Source organism: Triticum dicoccoides, chromosome 1A (assembly GCF_002162155.2).
Source record: "Triticum dicoccoides isolate Atlit2015 ecotype Zavitan chromosome 1A, WEW_v2.0, whole genome shotgun sequence".
NCBI classification, from domain to species: domain Eukaryota; kingdom Viridiplantae; phylum Streptophyta; class Magnoliopsida; order Poales; family Poaceae; genus Triticum; species Triticum dicoccoides.
In genome coordinates, this window is record NC_041380.1 from 560,352,570 (window position 1) to 560,359,784 (window position 7,215).

Here is a 7,215-nt window from a genome sequence, read left to right on the forward strand (position 1 = left end):
GAGAGCGTGCGGGAGTGATGAAGGTTTCGAGATTTACTTTGCGGAAGGGGAAGCAAGGTAATAGAAGAGGGAGGGAGAGATGGAAACCATCGAACCTTCTCTAATCTTCAGCCGTCAGTTTGGGCATCAAGATTCGTTATGCTTGGCTTGGTTTTTTTTGTGCTACAGTATTTTTTTAGTGTTGAGACTGTTAGTTCTGAAGTGGAGCCTCTCTACAGGCATTTGGATGCAGGCACACGAGGCACATAAGTGCAGGTTCTACAGGCACATGGATGCAGGCACAGGAAGCACGGAAGTGTGGGTTCTACAGGCACTTCCAGAGGGAAGCACAGGAGACACGGAAGTGTGGGTTCTACAGGCAGTTAGAGAACCACGGGTCAGGCCAGTGTCGTATGAGGCACGTGGATGCAAGCAGTGGAGGCACGGAAATGCAAGTAATACAGGCACGGACATGCTGCTTCTTGAGGCACGGGTACCAACCCTGTGGATGTAGTACAAGAGTGCGGTGGCAGAGGCATGTGTTAGAATGGTCGGTTAAAGAGGCATGGTTATGAAGTCTCGGGAGCGACGCGGGCATGGCAGTGGGACCTTGTAAGAGTCATGACGCATGTTTCGTTAGGCATGTGAGGCACGTTGGTTCAGGCATGGAATGTAGAAAAGGTGAATCGACAACTAGCACGTACGTGTGTTTTCTCAAGTCACGGGTGTGTACTCTCTGGATGCACAAATGTGTGGCGGGAGAGGCATGGGTCCGACTACTCGGTTACAGAACAACGTTCGTGAAGTCACGTGGGTGTGGCGTTATGGGGCACGTAAGAGTCTGGGCGAGTGCCACGTGAGGCACGTGGGTGCATGTATGTGTAGGCAAAGAAGTGAAGGCACCACGTTTGTGAAGTCACGTGGCAGTGCTAAAGTGGAGGCTTTCTACAGGCATGTGGATGCAGGCACACGAGGCACTGAAGTGCAGGTTCTACAGGCACGTTGACGCATGCACAGGAGGCCAGTGTTGTGTGAGGCGTGTGGATTTAAGCAGTGGATGCACGGAAATGAAGCCAACGTAGCCACGGACATGCTGCTTCTCGAGGCACGGGTATCAATCCTGTGGATGTAGTAGAAGACTGCGGTTTGAGAGGCATGTGTTAGAATGCTCGGTTAAAGAGGCATGGTTGTGAAGTCTCGGGAGCGACAAAGGCACGCACGTGTGTTTTATCAAGTCACGGGTGTGCACTCTATGGATGCACAAACATGTGGCTGCAGAGGCATGGGTCCGAGCGTTAGAATGCTCGGTTAAAGAGGCATGATTGTGAAGTCTCGGGAGCGACAAAGGCACGTACGTGTGTTTTCTCAAGTCATGGGTGTGCACTCTATGGATGCACAAATGTGTGGCTGCAGAAGCATGGGTCTGAGTGTTAGAATGCTTGGTTAAAGAGGCATGGTTATGAAGTCTCGGGGGGCGACAAAGGCACGTTGGAACAGACATGGAAGGCAGAAAAGGTGAATCCATAACAGGCACGTACGTGTGTTTTCTTAAGTCACGGGTGTTCACTCTCTGGATGCACAAACGTGTGGCGGCAGAGGCATGGGTCCGACTACTTGGTTACAGAACCAAGGTTGTGAATGTGAGCTGGGTGTGGCACGACAGGCCCCGTAGAAGTCACGGCAAGTGTCATGCAAGGCACGTGGTTGTACGCACATGAGGCAGGGCTTAGAGTGTACAGGAGGCACGGATTCCGGTACAGGGGGCACTGAAGTAAAAACACTGCTGTGACGGACATGAGGCACTTACCTTGAAAATAGTTACAATCAAGGGACAACAGGCAGAGAAAATCTGGTGTAATTACCAAGTCGGAGCTCTCAGTATGCTTGAAGTATTTGGATCGTTTGAGGTATTATAGTTAGTGAAGTGGCAGATGTAGTACTTTTAAGCACATTTCGTGTGGTGAAAATTCCGTAGCCGGGAGCAGTAGCGTTTTTATTAAATGTCGTGTGTACGGTACTTCAATTTTTGAGACAAGTTGATTTTGGATAGTGCAAAACTCTGTTTTTTGTGGTGGATAGGGTTGTTGTCCCTGTAGAATGGAATGTAATGGGATAGATTGTTATTTACATTCGATTGCTTCTGTTCGGCTTCTCGCTTCCATCGGTCGATTCTGTCTGTTCGTTTTTTTTGTGATCTCCGCCGGCGGTGTTGAAGTCCTTGCTTCATCGTCGTCTGGTGGGCGCATCGTTTGACGGTGTGTGTCTTGAAGTGGGAGGGTGGTTGGCGAAGCGTGGTGGCGGTTGTTTTGCAAGGGGAACTCTACTTGGAATTTGGTGTAATGAACCTATGAGGAGATCTTGTGTCAGTGTGGAATGTTTCGAGATTTTGCTGTGGAAGAGAGGAAGGAAGAGAGTAGTGGAGGTGGGATAAATGGAAATGATGGAACCGTATGTAATCTTCGACGGTCTGATTTTTGTATCAAGATTCGTGTCGCCTGGTTTTTTTTCCGCTATAGCATCTTAGTAGATGTGTGAGGCACGAGACACCAGGTTCTACAGGCACCGACATTGTTATTTTAGAGGCACTGGTATCAACTCTGCGGATGCACAAATATGTGGTGGCAGGGGCATGCATCTGAAGACTTACTCAGAAAGTCACGGTTGTGAAGTCTTTAGAGTTACGAGCGTGTGTCGCCACGGGAAATTTGGTAGTAGAGGCATCGGTGTGAATAGTACTCAGAGAGTATCTGTTATGGGTCCGCATGTGTGAAGTCTGTGCAGCATTGGTCGTGTGGTAGTAGCGGTGTGCGCCGGGAAAGGTGCGAGCAATAACATTTGTTACGTGCTTAATCGGACGATTTGACGGTTGCTTTTTCCCGCCAACCGCGAGGGTTGCCACTCGGCGGTTGTCTTGACGCACAGCAACGACGAGCGCATGTCTTCGGCCCTCTCTACCACGACGAGGCCGCGTCCAACCGCCTCCTCCACGACACAAACCTTGGTAGAAAAGGGTAACTGCGCTTCCATAGCCGCTCAATTCCGAAAACATTTTTGCCGTTCCATCTCAACTAGCATCTCCTCACAATCTCTGTGTGACGGCGGCCATCGTTGGAGGAGCGTAATGCCGGAGGAACCATCTGCCAAGCGTCCCCGTGGTGAGACGTCCAACCAGAGCATGGAGGTCGACGACGTTCAGGTCCCTGGTCAGAAGCACGACTACAAAGTGCACCACAAGGAGGTTGACATCCACGGCAAGGAAAAGCTAGATGTCGTATGCACCAGCAATCCTGAGGAAGCCGACAAGATGATCAGCAGGATCCTGAAGAGGGTCTGCGGCTTGTACCCTCAGTACATCGGCGTTGATGTCGAGTATACCAGGGAGGACCAACCTCCGCAGAGGGCAGCGGTTCTACAGTTATGCATGGAGGAACTCTGTTTGGTATATCACATCACAGCGGCAACAAAATGGTGAACCATCCTACAGTTCCAACCTCTCCATGCTTCTGTTTAATTATCTTTTCATCCAGAAATTTGATTAGATTGGTTTATTGACTTGATGTATAAGTGAAGTTTCTGAAGTAGATGCAGCACAATAGATTTTGAACTTGACTCACCAGATAAGTTTATGTATTTGATGCACTAGATTAATTTATGGGTTTGATGTATGAGATTATTTTCTAAACTTGATGTTCTAGCGTACTTTCTATTCTAGTGTATTCAGTTTCTTGAATTGATCTGTTAATGTGGCTAAGAAGTAGATAGGTAATTGGTTCAAGTGTAAATTCCAAAAATAAAATTAAGCATGTACTTGATCGATACTTGATGAATCCACCTTAAATGTGCCATCCCCCTGCAGGCTCAAGAGCCTGCGCCCGTTCCTGAAGGAGGACAGGTTCTACACCTTTGCCGGCTTCAGTATTGAAGGTGACAAAGAGATGCTGCGAAGTTCTGGTTTGGAGATCAACCCCGACAAGTACATCGACATCCAGCGCAAATGGAGAGTTCCTTTCAAGGGAAGAAAGAGGTACCACTCTTTGGCTGATGTTGCAGGTAGCGTGATCCACCCATTCTACAAATAGATGAAGGATAAGATTGATAGAGTTGAAGACCATAAACTGTGGGGGATCAGCCCACTGCCAAATTACCTCATTGAGTATGAAGTGATAGATGCGTACGCAACCTACGAGTCGTGGAAGAGAATTGAAAACATCAGAGAAGGTCTGGAGAGTGCAAAAGAGGTAGAGAAGAATTATGATGATCCTTACTACGGGTACTAGTGATGACGAAAACATAGAAAACTGGTCGTGGAGTTGCTTGTGTTTATGCTTGTCCTTTCTATTGTATCAGGTTCGTAGTTTACTTCTGTTAGAACGAAGGCGTTTGTAATGTCATCTGTATCAGGTTAAACAAGTTTCCTTATGTCAAGTTGTAGTTTGTTTATGTGATTGAGCAAGTTATTTAGCTTGCTAAGTACTATGTTTATTCAACAATCATGTTATTTTGAAGTAGTAATGTACTAACCCTGTGGATGTAGTACAAGAGTGCGGTGGCTGAGGCATGTGTTAGAATGCTCGGTTAAAGAGGCGTGGTTGTGAAGTCTCGGGAGCGACGCGGGCGTGGCAGTGGGACCATGTAAGAGTCAAGGCGCATGTTTCGTTAGGCATGTGAGGCAGGTTGGTTCAGGCACAGAAGGCAGAAAATGTGAATCGACAACTGGCACGTACGTGTGTTTTCTCAAGTCACGGGTGTGTACTCTCTCGATGCACAAATGTGTGGCGGGAGAGGCATGGGTCCGACTACTCGGTTACAGAACAACGTTCGTGAAGTCACTTGGGTGTGGCGTTACGGGGCACGTAAGAGTCTGGGCGAGTGCCACGTGAGGCACATGGGTGCATGTACGTGTAGGCAAAGAAGTGAAGGCACCACGTTTGTGAAGTCACGTGGTAGTGCTGAAGTGGAGCCTTTCTACAGGCATGTGGGTGCAGGCACACGAGGCACTGAAGTGCAGGTTCTACAGGCACGTTGACACAGGCACAGGAGGCCAGTGTTGTGTGAGGCGCGCGGTTTGTGCATCCATAGAGTGCACACCCGTGACTTGAGAAAACACACGTACGTGCCTTTGTCGGGGTCCGAGCGTTATAATGCTCAGTTAAAGAGGCATGGTTGTGAAGTCTCGGGAGCGACAAAGGCACGTACGTGTGTTTTCTCAAGTCACGGGTGTGCACTCTATGGATGCACAAACGTGTGGCTGCAGAGGCATGTGTCTGAGTGTTAGAATGCTCGGTTAAAGAGGCATGGTTGTGAAGTCTCGAGAGCGACAAAGGCACGTTGGTTCAGGCATGGAAGGCAGAAAAGGTGAATCCATAACAGGCACGTACGTGTGTTTTCTTAAGTCACGGGTGTGCACTCTCTCGATGCACAAACGTGTGGTGGTAGAGGCATGGGTCCGACTACTTGGTTACAGAACCAAGGTTCTGAAGTGAGGTGGGTGTGGCACGACAGGCCCCGTAGGAGTCACGGAAAGTGTCATGCGAGGCACGTGGTTTTACGCACATGAGGCAGGGCTTAGAGTGTACAGTAGGCACGGATTCTGGTACAGGGGGCACTGAAGTAAAAACACTGTTGTGACAGACGCGAGGCACATAACTTGAAAATAGTTACAATCAAGGGACAACGGGCAGAGAAAATCTGGTGTAATTACCAAGTTTGAGCTCTCAGTATGCTGGAAGTATTTGGATCGTTTGAGGTATTATAGTTAGTGAAGTGGCACGTGTAGTACTTTTAAGCACATTTTGTGTGGTGAAAATTCCGTAGCCGGGAGCAGTAGCGTTTCAATTAAATGTCGTGTGTACGGTACTTCAATTTTTGAGACAAATTGATTTTGGATAGTGCAAAACTCTATTTTTTGTGGTGGATAGGGTTGTTTTCCCTGTAGAATGGAATGTAATGGGATAGATTGTTATTTACATTCGATTGCTTGTGTTTGGCTTCTTGCTTCCATCGGTCGATTCTGTCTGTTCGTTTTTTTTGTTGTGATCTCCGCCGGCGGTGTTGAAGTCCTTGCTTCGTCGTCGTCTGGTGGGTACTTTGTGTTGTTGGGCGCATCGTTTGACGGTGTGTATCTTGAAGTGGGAGGGTGGTTGGCGAAGCGTGGTGGCGGTTGTTTTGCGAGGGGAACTCTACTAGGAATTTGGTGTAATGAACCTATGAGGAGATCTTGTGTCAGTGTGGAATGTTTCGAGATTTTGCTGCGGAAGAGAGGAAGGAAGAGAGTAGTGGAGGTGGGATAAATGGAAATGATGGAACCGTATGGAATCTTCGATGGTTTGATTTTAGTATCAAGATTTGTGTCGCCTGGTTTTTTTCCGCTATAGCATCTTAGTAGACGTGTGAGGCACGGAACACCAGGTTCTACAGGCACCGACGTTGTTATTTTAGAGGCACTGGTATCAACTCTGTGGATGCACAAATATGTGGTGGAAGGGGCATACATCTGAAGACTTACTCAGAAAGTCATGGTTGTGAAGTCTTTAGAGTTACGAGCGTGCGTCACCATGGGCAGTTTGGTAGTAGAGGCATCAGTGCGAATAGTACTCAGAGAGTATCTATTGTGGGTCCGCATGTGTGAAGTCTGTGCAGCATTGGTCGTGTGGTAGTAGCGGTGTGCGTCGGGAAAGGTGCGAGCAATAACATTTGTTACGTGCTTAATCGGACGATTTGACGGTTGCTTTTTCCCACCAACCTCGAGGGTTGCCACTCGGCGGTTGCCTTGACGCACAGCAACGACGAGCGCATGTCCTCGGCCCTATCTACCACGACGAGGCCGCGTCCAACCGCCTCCTCCATGACCTAGACCTTGGTAGAAAAGGGTAACAGCGCTTCCATAGCCGCTCAATTCCGAAAACATTTTTGCCGTTCCATCTCAACTAGCATCTCCTCACAATCTCTGTGTGACGGCGGCCATCGCTGGAGGAGCGTAATGGCGGAGGACCAACCTCCGCAGAGGGTAGCGGTTCTACATTTATGCGTGGAGGAACTCTGTTTGGTATATCACATAACAGCGGCAACAAAATGGTGAACCATCCTACAGTTTCATCCTCTCCATGCTTCTGTTTAATTATCTTTTCATCCAGAAATTTGATTAGATTGGTTTATTGACTTGATGTATCAGTGAAGTTTCTGAAGTAGATGCAGCACAATAGATTTTGAACTTGACTCACCATATCAGTTTATGTA